The following is a 12,404-nucleotide window of genomic DNA, read 5'->3' as shown; positions in this document are numbered from 1 at the left end:
TAACTTTCACACTGGCTGCTATTATTCGTTTTATACGATGGAAAAACTGTTACATTTATATTGTATTTTACGCTTCAGGCGCTGACTTCTTATGCCCTAACTATTCCATCTGGTGGAACAACGCCCTAGGGTGAAGCCTAGGTTGCCCGGAACGTAGAAATGACCATCACTTTCAAACTGGTTGCAATTAATCCTTTTATACGATGGAAAAACTGTTGCATTTTTATTGCATTTTATGCGTCGGGGGTTGACTTCTTATGCCCTAACTACTCCATCTGGCGGAACAACGCCCTAGGGTGAAGCCTAGGTTGCCCGGAACGTAGAAGTGACCATCACTTTCAAACTGGTTGCAATTAATCCTTTTATACGATGGATAAACTGTTGCATTTTTATTGCATTTTATGCGTCGGGCGTTGACTTCTAAGGCCATAACTATTCAATCTGTCGGAACGACGCCCTAGGGTGAAGCCTAGGTTGCCCGGAACTTAGAAATGACCATAACTTTCACACTGATTGCTATTATTCGTTTTATACGATGGAAAAACTGTTATATTTATATTGTATTTTATGCTTCTGGCGGTGCCTTCTTAGGCCCTAAGTGTTCGATCTGTTGGAACAACGCCCTAGAGTGAAGCCTACGTTGCCCGGAACGTAGAAATGACCATCACTTTCACACTGGTTGCAATTATTCCTGATATACGATGTAAAAACTCTTGTATATTTATTGTATTTTATGCTTCTGGCGTTGACTTCTAAGGCCGTAGCTATTCGATCTGGTGGAGCAACGCCCTAGGGTGAAGCCTAGGTTGCCCGGAACGTAGAAATGACCATCACTTTCACACTGGTTGCAATTAATCCTTTTATACGATGGAAAAACTGTTGCATTTTTATTGCATTTTATGCGTCGGGGGTTGACTTCTTATGCCCTAACTACTCCATCTGGCGGAACAACGCCCTAGGGTGAAGCCTAGGTTGCCCGGAACGTAGAAATGACCATCACTTTCAAACTGGTTGCAATTAATCCTTTTATACGATGGAAAAACTGTTGCCTTTTTATTGCATTTTATGCGTCGGGCGTTGACTTCTAAGGCCCTAACTGTTCAATCTGTTGGAGCGACGCCCTAGGGTGAAGCCTAGGTTGCCCGGAACTTAGAAATGACCATAACTTTCACACTGATTGCTATTATTCGTTTTATACGATGGAAAAACTGTTATATTTATATTGTATTTTATGCTTCTGGCGGTGCCTTCTTAGGCCCTAAGTGTTCGATCTGTTGGAATAACGCCCTAGAGTGAAGCCTACGTTGCCCGGAACGTAGAAATGACCATCACTTTCACACTGGTTGCAATTATTCCTGATATACGATGGAAAAACTCTTGTATATTTATTGTATTTTATGCTTCTGGCGTTGACTTCTAAGGCCGTAGCTATTCGATGTGGTGGAGCAACGCCCTAGAGTGAAGCCTAGGTTGTCCGGAACGTAGAAATGCCCATTACTTTCACACTGGTTGAAATTATTAGTTTTATACGATGGAAAAACTGTTCTATTTATTTTGTATTTTATACTTCGGGCGTTGACTTCTAAGGCCCTAACTATTCCATCTGGTGGAACAACGACCTAGGGTGAAGCCGAGGTTGCCCGGAACGTAGAAATGACCATAACTTTCACACCGGTAGCAATTATACGTTTTATACAATGGAAAAACTGTTCTATTTATTTTGTATTTTATGCATCGGGCGTTGACTTCTAAGGCCCTAACTATTCAATCTGTTGGATCAACGCCCTAGGGTGAAGCCTAGGTTGCCCGGAAAGTAGAAATGACGTTAACTTTCACACTGGTTGCTATTATTCGTTCTATACGATGGAAAAACTGTTATACTTATATTGTATTTTATGCTTCGGGCGTTGACTTCTAAGGCCCCAGCTGTTTGATCTGGTGGAGCAATGCCCTAGAGTGAAGCCCAGGTTGCCCGAACGTAGAAATGACCATAACTTTCACACTGGTTGCTATTATTCGTTTTATACAATGGAAAAACTGTTCTATTTATTTTGTATTTTATGCTTCGGTCGTTGACTTCTGAGGCACTAACTATTCGATCTGTTGGAGCAACGCCCTAGGGTGAACCCTAGGTTGCCCGGAACGTAGAAATGACCATAACTTTCACACTGGCTGCTATTATTCGTTTTATACGATGGAAAAACTGTTACATTTATATTGTATTTTACGCTTCAGGCGCTGACTTCTTATGCCCTAACTATTCCATCTGGTGGAACAACGCCCTAGGGTGAAGCCTAGGTTGCCCGGAACGTAGAAATGACCATCACTTTCAAACTGGTTGCAATTAATCCTTTTATACGATGGAAAAACTGTTGCATTTTTATTGCATTTTATGCGTCGGGGGTTGACTTCTTATGCCCTAACTACTCCATCTGGCGGAACAACGCCCTAGGGTGAAGCCTAGGTTGCCCGGAACGTAGAAGTGACCATCACTTTCAAACTGGTTGCAATTAATCCTTTTATACGATGGATAAACTGTTGCATTTTTATTGCATTTTATGCGTCGGGCGTTGACTTCTAAGGCCATAACTATTCAATCTGTCGGAACGACGCCCTAGGGTGAAGCCTAGGTTGCCCGGAACTTAGAAATGACCATAACTTTCACACTGATTGCTATTATTCGTTTTATACGATGGAAAAACTGTTATATTTATATTGTATTTTATGCTTCTGGCGGTGCCTTCTTAGGCCCTAAGTGTTCGATCTGTTGGAACAACGCCCTAGAGTGAAGCCTACGTTGCCCGGAACGTAGAAATGACCATCACTTTCACACTGGTTGCAATTATTCCTGATATACGATGTAAAAACTCTTGTATATTTATTGTATTTTATGCTTCTGGCGTTGACTTCTAAGGCCGTAGCTATTCGATCTGGTGGAGCAACGCCCTAGGGTGAAGCCTAGGTTGCCCGGAACGTAGAAATGACCATCACTTTCACACTGGTTGCAATTATTCCTGATATACGATGGAAAAACTCTTGTATATTTATTGTATTTTATGCTTCTGGCGTTGACTTCTAAGGCCGTAGCTATTCGATGTGGTGGAACAACGCCCTAGAGTGAAGCCTAGGTTGTCCGGAACGTAGAAATGCCCATTACTTTCACACTGGTTGAAATTATTAGTTTTATACGATGGAAAAACTGTTCTATATATTTTGTATTTTATACTTCGGGCGTTGACTTCTAAGGCCCTAACTATTCCATCTGGTGGAACAACGACCTAGGGTGAAGCCTAGGTTGCCCGGAACGTAGAAATGACCATAACTTTCACACCGGTAGCAATTATACGTTTTATACAATGGAAAAACTGTACTACTTATTTTGTATTTTATGCTTCTGGCGCTGACTTCTTAGGCCCTAACTATTCGATCTGGTGGAACAACGCCCTAGGGTGAAGCCTAGGTTGCCCGGAACGTAGAAATGACCATCACTTTCAAACTGGTTGCAATTAATCCTTTTATACGATGGAAAAACTGTTGCATTTTTATTGCATTTTATGCGTCGGGGGTTGACTTCTTATGCCCTAACTACTCCATCTGGCGGAACAACGCCCTAGGGTGAAGCCTAGGTTGCCCGGAACGTAGAAATGACCATAACTTTCACACCGGTAGCAATTATACCTTTTATACAATGGAAAAACTGTACTCTTTATTTTGTATTTTATGCTTCGCGCGTTGACTTCTGAGGCACTAACTATTCGATCTGTTGGAGCAACGCCCTAGGGTGAAGCCTAGGTTGCCCGGAACGTAGAACTGACCATAACTTTCACACTGGCTGCTATTATTCATTTTATACGATGGAAAAACTGTTACATTTATATTGTATTTTATGCTTCAGGCGCTGACTTCTTATGCCCTAACTATTCCATCTGGTGGAACAACGCCCTAGGGTGAAGCCTAGGTGGCCCGGAACGTAGAAATAGAAATAACTTTCACACCGGTAGCAATTATTCGTTTTATACGATGGAAAAACTGTTACATTTATATTGTATTTTATGCTTCAGGCGCTGACTTCTTATGCCCTAACTATTCCATCTGGTGGAACAACGCCCTAGGGTGAAGCCTAGGTGGCCCGGAACGTAGAAATAGAAATAACTTTCACACCGGTAGCAATTATTCGTTTTATACGATGGAAAAACTGTTATATTTATATTGTATTTTATGCTTCTGGCGCTGACTTCTTAGGCCCTAACTATTCGATCTGGTGGAACAACGCCGTAGAGTGTAGCCTAGGTTGCCCGGAACGTAGAAATGCCCATAACTTTCACACTGGTCGCTATTATACGTTTTATACGATGGAAAAGCTGTTGTATTTATACCGTATTTTATGCTTCTGGCGTTGACTTCTTATGCCCTAACTATTCCATCTGGTGGAACAACGCCCTAGGGTGAAGCCTAGGTTGCCCGGAACGTAGAAATGACCATCACTTTCAAACTGGTTGCAATTAATCCTTTTATACGATGGAAAAACTGTTGCATTTTTATTGCATTTTATGCGTCGGGGGTTGACTTCTTATGCCCTAACTACTCCATCTGGCGGAACAACGCCCTAGGGTGAAGCCTAGGTTGCCCGGAACGTAGAAATGACCATCACTTTCAAACTGGTTGCAATTAATCCTTTTATACGATGGATAAGCTGTTGCATTTTTATTGCACTTTATGCGTCGGGCGTTGACTTCTAAGGCCATAACTATTCAGTCTGTCGGAGCGACGCCCTAGGGTGAAGCCTAGGTTGCCCGGAACTTAGAAATGACCATAACTTTCACACTGATTGCTATTAGTCGTTTTATACGATGGAAAAACTGTTATATTTATATTGTATTTTATGCTTCTGGCGGTGCCTTCTTAGGCCCTAAGTGTTCGATCTGTTGGAACAACGCCCTAGAGTGAAGCCTACGTTGCCCGGAACGTAGAAATGACCATCACTTTCACACTGGTTGCAATTATTCCTGATATACGATGGAAAAACTCTTGTATATTTATTGTATTTTATGCTTCTGGCGTTGACTTCTAAGGCCGTAGCTATTCGATGTGGTGGAGCAACGCCCTAGAGTGAAGCCTAGGTTGTCCGGAACGTAGAAACGCCCATTACTTTCACACTGGTTGAAATTATTAGTTTTATACGATGGAAAAACTGTTCTATTTATTTTGTATTTTATACTTCGGGCGTTGACTTCTAAGGCCCTAACTATTCCATCTGGTGGAACAACGACCTAGGGTGAAGCCTAGGTTGCCCGGAACGTAGAAATGACCATAACTTTCACACCGGTAGCAATTATACGTTTTATACAATGGAAAAACTGTACTATTTATTTTGTATTTTATGCTTCGGGCGATGACTTCTGAGGCCCTAGCTATTCGATCTGGTGGAGCAACGCCCTAGAGTGAAGGCTAGGTTGCCCGGAACGTACAAATGACCATCACCTTCAAACTGGTTGCAATTAATCCTTTTGTACGATGGAAAAACTGCTGTATTTTTATTGCATTTTATGCTTCGGGCATTAACTTCTAAGGCCCTAACTATTCAATCTGTAAGAGCAACGCCCTAGGGTGTAGCCTAGGTTGCCCGTAAAGTAGAAATGACCCTAGCTTTCATACTGGTTGCAATTATTCGTTTTGTATGATGGAAAAACTGTTGTATTTATATTGTATTTTATGCTTCTGGGGTTCACATCTTAGGCCCTAACTATTCGATCTGGTGGAGTAACGCCCTATGGTGAAGCCTAGGTTGACCGGAACGTAGAAATGACCATAATTTTCACACCGGTAGCAATTATTCGTTTTACACGATGGAAAAGCTGTTCTATTTATTTTGTATTTTATACATCGGGCGTTGACTTCTAAGGCCCTAACTATTCAATCTGTTGGAGCAACGCCCTAGGGTGAAGCCTCGGTTGCCCGGAAAGTAGAAATGACGTTAACTTTCACACTGGTTGCTATTATTCGTTCTATACGATGGAAAAACTGTTATATTTATATTGTATTTTATGCTTCGGTCGTTGACTTCTGAGGCACTAACTATTCGATCTGTTGGAGCAACGCCCTAGGGTGAAGCCTAGGTTGCCCGGAACGTAGAAATGACCATAACTTTCACACTGGCTGCTATTATTCGTTTTATACGATGGAAAAACTGTTATATTTATATTGTATTTTATGCTTCTGGCGCTGACTTCTTATGCCCTAACTATTCCATCTGGTGGAACAACGCCCTAGGGTGAAGCCTAGGTTGCCCGGAACGTAGAAATAGAAATAACTTTCACACCGGTAGCAATTATTCGTTTTATACGATGGAAAAACAGTTCTATTTATTTTGTATTTTATGCTTCGGGCGTTGACTTCTAAGGAACTAACTGTTTGATCTGGTGCAGCAACGCCCTAGAGTGAAGCCTAGGTTGCCCGGAACGTAGAAATGACCATAACTTTCACACTGGTTGCTATTATACGTTTTATACGATGGAAAAGCTGTTGCATTTTTATTGCATTTTATGCGTCGGGCGTTGACTTCTTATGCCCTAACTACTCCATCTCGCGGAACAACGCCCTAGGGTGAAGCCTAGGTTGCCCGGAACGTAGAAATGACCATCACTTTCAAACTGGTTGCAATTAATCCTTTTATACGATGGAAAAACTGTTGCATTTTTATTGCATTTTATGCGTCGGGCGTTGATTTCTAAGGCCCTAACTATTCAATCTGTTGGAGCGACGCCCTAGGGTGAAGCCTAGGTTGCACGGAACTTAGAAATGACCATAACTTTCACACTGATTGCTATTATTCGTTTTATACGATGGAAAAACTGTTATATTTATATTGTATTTTATGCTTCTGGCGGTGCCTTCTTAGGCCCTAAGTGTTCGATCTGTTGGAACAACGCCCTAGAGTGAAGCCTACGTTGCCCGGAACGTAGAAATGACCATCACTTTCACACTGGTTGCAATTATTCCTGATATACGATGGAAAAACTCTTGTATATTTATTGTATTTTATGCTTCTGGCGTTGACTTCTAAGGCCGTAGCTATTCGATGTGGTGGAGCAACGCCCTAGAGTGAAGCCTAGGTTGTCCGGAATGTAGAAATGCCCATTACTTTCACACTGGTTGAAATTATTAGTTTTATACTATGGAAAAACTGTTCTATTTATTTTGTATTTTATACTTCGGGCGTTGACTTCTAAGGCCCTAACTATTCCATCTGGTGGAACAACGACCTAGGGTGAAGCCGAGGTTGCCCGGAACGTAGAAATGACCATAACTTTCACACCGGTAGCAATTATACGTTTTATACAATGGAAAAACTGTACCCTTTATTTTGTATTTTATGCTTCGGGCGTTGACTTCTAAGGCCCTAGCTATTCGATCTGGTGGAGCAACGTCCTAGAGTGAAGGCTAGGTTGCCCGGAACGTAGAAATGACCATCACTTTCTAACTGGTTGCAATTAATCCTTTTATACGATGGAAAAACTGTTGTATTTTTATTGCATTTTATGCTTCGGGCATTAACTTCTAAGGCCCTAACTATTCAATCTGTAAGAGCAACGCCCTAGGGTGTAGCCTAGGTTGCCCGTAAAGTAGAAATGACCCTAGCTTTCATACTGGTTGCAATTATTTGTTTTGTATGATGGAAAAACTGTTGTATTTATATTGTATTTTATGCTTCTGGCGCTGACTTCTTATGCCCTAACTATTCCATCTGGTGGAACAACGCCCTAGGGTGAAGCCTAGGTTGCCCGGAACGTAGAAATAGAAATAACTTTCACACCGGTAGCAATTATTCGTTTTATACGATGGAAAAACAGTTCTATTTATTTTGTATTTTATGCTTCGGGCGTTGACTTCTACGGCCCTAGCTATTCGATCTGGTGGAGCAACGCCCTAGGGTGAAGCCTAGGTTGCCCGGAACGTAGAAATGACCATCACCTTCAAACTGGTTGCAATTAATCCTTTTATACGATGGAAAAACTGTTGCATTTTTATTGCATTTTATGCGTCGGGCGTTGACTTCTAAGGCCCTAACTATTCGATCTGTTGGAGCAACGCCCTAGGGTTAAGCCTAGGTTGACCGGAACGTAGAAATGACCATAATTTTCACACCGGTAGCAATTATTCGTTTTACACGATGGAAAAGCTGTTCTATTTATTTTGTATTTTATGCATCGGGCGTTGACTTCTAAGGCCCTAACTATTCAATCTGTTGGAGCAACGCCATAGGGTGAAGCCTCGGTTGCCCGGAAAGTAGAAATGACGTTAACTTTCACACTGGTTGCTATTATTCGTTCTATACGATGGAAAAACTGTTATATTTATATTGTATTTTATGCTTCGGTCGTTGACTTCTGAGGCACTAACTATTCGATCTGGTGGAACAACGCCGTAGAGTGTAGCCTAGGTTGCCCGGAACGTAGAAATGCCCATAACTTTCACACTGGTCGCTATTATACGTTTTATACGATGGAAAAGCTGTTGTATTTATACCGTATTTTATGCTTCTGGCGTTGACTTCTTATGCCCTAACTATTCCATCTGGTGGAACAACGCCCTAGGGTGAAGCCTAGGTTGCCCGGAACGTAGAAATGACCATCACTTTCAAACTGGTTGCAATTAATCCTTTTATACGATGGAAAAACTGTTGCATTTTTATTGCATTTTATGCGTCGGGGGTTGACTTCTTATGCCCTAACTACTCCATCTGGCGGAACAACGCCCTAGGGTGAAGCCTAGGTGGCCCGGAACGTAGAAATAGAAATAACTTTCACACCGGTAGCAATTATTCGTTTTATACGATGGAAAAACTGTTATATTTATATTGTATTTTATGCTTCTGGCGCTGACTTCTTAGGCCCTAACTATTCGATCTGGTGGAACAACGCCGTAGAGTGTAGCCTAGGTTGCCCGGAACGTAGAAATGCCCATAACTTTCACACTGGTCGCTATTATACGTTTTATACGATGGAAAAGCTGTTGTATTTATACCGTATTTTATGCTTCTGGCGTTGACTTCTTATGCCCTAACTATTCCATCTGGTGGAACAACGCCCTAGGGTGAAGCCTAGGTTGCCCGGAACGTAGAAATGACCATCACTTTCAAACTGGTTGCAATTAATCCTTTTATACGATGGAAAAACTGTTGCATTTTTATTGCATTTTATGCGTCGGGGGTTGACTTCTTATGCCCTAACTACTCCATCTGGCGGAACAACGCCCTAGGGTGAAGCCTAGGTTGCCCGGAACGTAGAAATGACCATCACTTTCAAACTGGTTGCAATTAATCCTTTTATACGATGGATAAACTGTTGCATTTTTATTGCATTTTATGCGTCGGGCGTTGACTTCTAAGGCCATAGCTATTCAGTCTGTCGGAGCGACGCCCTAGGGTGAAGCCTAGGTTGCCCGGAACTTAGAAATGACGATAACTTTCACACTGGCTGCTATTATTCGTTTTATACGATGGAAAAACTGTTATATTTATATTGTATTTTATGTTTCTGGCGCTGACTTCTTAGGCCCTAACTATTCGATCTGGTGGAACACCGCCGTAGAGTGTAGCCCAGGTTGCCCGGAACGTAGAAATGACCATCACTTTCACACTGGTTGCTATTATACGTTTTATACGATGGAAAAGCTGTTGTATTTATACCGTATTTTATGCTTCTGGCATTGACTTCTTATGCGCTAACTATTCCATCTGGTTGAACAACGCCCTAGGGTGAAGCCTAGGTCGCCCGGAACGTAGAAATGACCATCACTTTCAAACTGGTTGCAATTAATCCTTTTATACGATGGAAAAACTGTTGCATTTTTATTGCATTTTATGCGTCGGGCGTTGACTTCCAAGGCCCTAACTATTCAATCTGTTGGAGCGACGCCCTGGGGTGAAGCCTAGGTTGCCCGGAACTTAGAAATGACCATAACTTTCACACTGATTGCTATTATTCGTTTTATACGATGGAAAGCTGTTATATTTATATTGTATTTTATGCTTCTGGCGGTGCCTTCTTAGGCCCTAAGTGTTCGATCTGTTGGAACAACGCCCTAGAGTGAAGCCTACGTTGCCCGGAACGTAGAAATGACCATCACTTTCACACTGGTTGCTATTATACGTTTTATACGATGGAAAAGCTGTTGTATTTATACCGTATTTTATGCTTCTGGCGTTGACTTCTTATGCCCTAACTATTCCATCTGGTGGAACAACGCCCTAGGGTGAAGCCTAGGTTGCCCGGAACGTAGAAATGACCATCACTTTCAAACTGGTTGCAATTAATCCTTTTATACGATGGAAAAACTGTTGCATTTTTATTGCATTTTATATGTCGGGGGTTGACTTCTTATGCCCTAACTGCTCCATCTGGCGGAACAACGCCCTAGGGTGAAGCCTAGGTTGCCCGGAACGTAGAAATGACCATCACTTTCAAACTGGTTGCAATTAATCCTTTTATACGATGGATAAACTGTTGCATTTTTATTGCATTTTATGCGTCGGGCGTTGACTTCTAAGGCCATAACTATTCAATCTGTCGGAGCGACGCCCTAGGGTGAAGCCTAGGTTGCCCGGAACTTAGAAATGACCATAACTTTCACACTGATTGCTATTAGTCGTTTTATACGATGGAAAAACTGTTATATTTATATTGTATTTTATGCTTCTGGCGGTGCCTTCTTAGGCCCTAAGTGTTCGATCTGTTGGAACAACGCCCTAGGGTGAAGCCTACGTTGCCCGGAACGTAGAAATGACCATCACTTTCACACTGGTTGCAATTATTCCTGATATACGATGGAAAAACTCTTGTATATTTATTGTATTTTATGCTTCTGGCGTTGACTTCTAAGGCCGTAGCTATTCGATGTGGTGGAGCAACGCCCTAGAGTGAAGCCTAGGTTGTCCGGAACGTAGAAATGCCCATTACTTTCACACTGGTTGAAATTATTAGTTTTATACGATGGAAAAACTGTTCTATTTATTTTGTATTTTATACTTCGGGCGTTGACTTCTAAGGCCCTAACTATTCCATCTGGTGGAACAACGACCTAGGGTGAAGCCTAGGTTGCCCGGAACGTAGAAATGACCATAACTTTCACACCGGTAGCAATTATACGTTCTATACAATGGAAAAACTGTACTATTTATTTTGTATTTTATGCTTCGGGCGATGACTTCTAAGGCCCTAGCTATTCGATCTGGTGGAGCAACGCCCTAGAGTGAAGGCTAGGTTGCCCGGAACGTAGAAATGACCATCACCTTCAAACTGGTTGCAATTAATCCTTTTATACGATGGAAAAACTGTTGTATTTTTATTGCATTTTATGCTTCGGGCATTAACTTCTAAGGCCCTAACTATTCAATCTGTAAGAGCAACGCCCTAGGGTGTAGCCTAGGTTGCCCGTAAAGTAGAAATGACCCTAGCTTTCATACTGGTTGCAATTATTCGTTTTGTATGATGGAAAAACTGTTGTATTTATATTGTATTTTATGCTTCTGGGGTTCACATCTTAGGCCCTAACTATTCGATCTGGTGGAGTAACGCCCTATGGTGAAGCCTAGGTTGACCGGAACGTAGAAATGACCATAATTTTCATACCGGTAGCAATTATTCGTTTTACACGATGGAAAAGCTGTTCTATTTATTTTGTATTTTATGCATCGGGCGTTGACTTCTAAGGCCCTAACTATTCAATCTGTTGGAGCAACGCCCTAGGGTGAAGCCTAGGTTGCCCGGAAAGTAGAAATGACGTTAACTTTCACACTGGTTGCTATTATTCGTTCTATACGATGGAAAAACTGTTATATTTATATTGTATTTTATGCTTCGGTCGTTGACTTCTGAGGCACTAACTATTCGATCTGTTGGAGCAACGCCCTAGGGTGAAGCCTAGGTTGCCCGGAACGTAGAAATAGAAATAACTTTCACACCGGTAGCAATTATTCGTTTTATACGATGGAAAAACAGTTCTATTTATTTTGTATTTTATGCTTCGGGCGTTGACTTCTAAGGAACTAACTGTTTGATCTGGTGCAGCAACGCCCTAGAGTGAAGCCTAGGTTGCCCGGAACGTAGAAATGACCATAACTTTCACACTGGTTGCTATTATACGTTTTATACGATGGAAAAGCTGTTGCATTTTTATTGCATTTTATGCGTCGGGCGTTGATTTCTAAGGCCCCAACTATTCAATCTGTTGGAGCGACGCCCTAGGGTGAAGCCTAGGTTGCCCGGAACTTAGAAATGACCATAACTTTCACACTGATTGCTATTATTCGTTTTATACGATGGAAAAACTGTTATATTTATATTGTATTTTATGCTTCTGGCGGTGCCTTCTTAGGCCCTAAGTGTTCGATCTGTTGGAACAAC

Source organism: Calliopsis andreniformis, unplaced genomic scaffold (genome assembly GCF_051401765.1).
Source record: "Calliopsis andreniformis isolate RMS-2024a unplaced genomic scaffold, iyCalAndr_principal scaffold0014, whole genome shotgun sequence".
Taxonomy (NCBI): Eukaryota; Metazoa; Arthropoda; class Insecta; order Hymenoptera; family Andrenidae; genus Calliopsis; species Calliopsis andreniformis.
Note: the sequence above shows the minus strand (reverse complement) of the source record.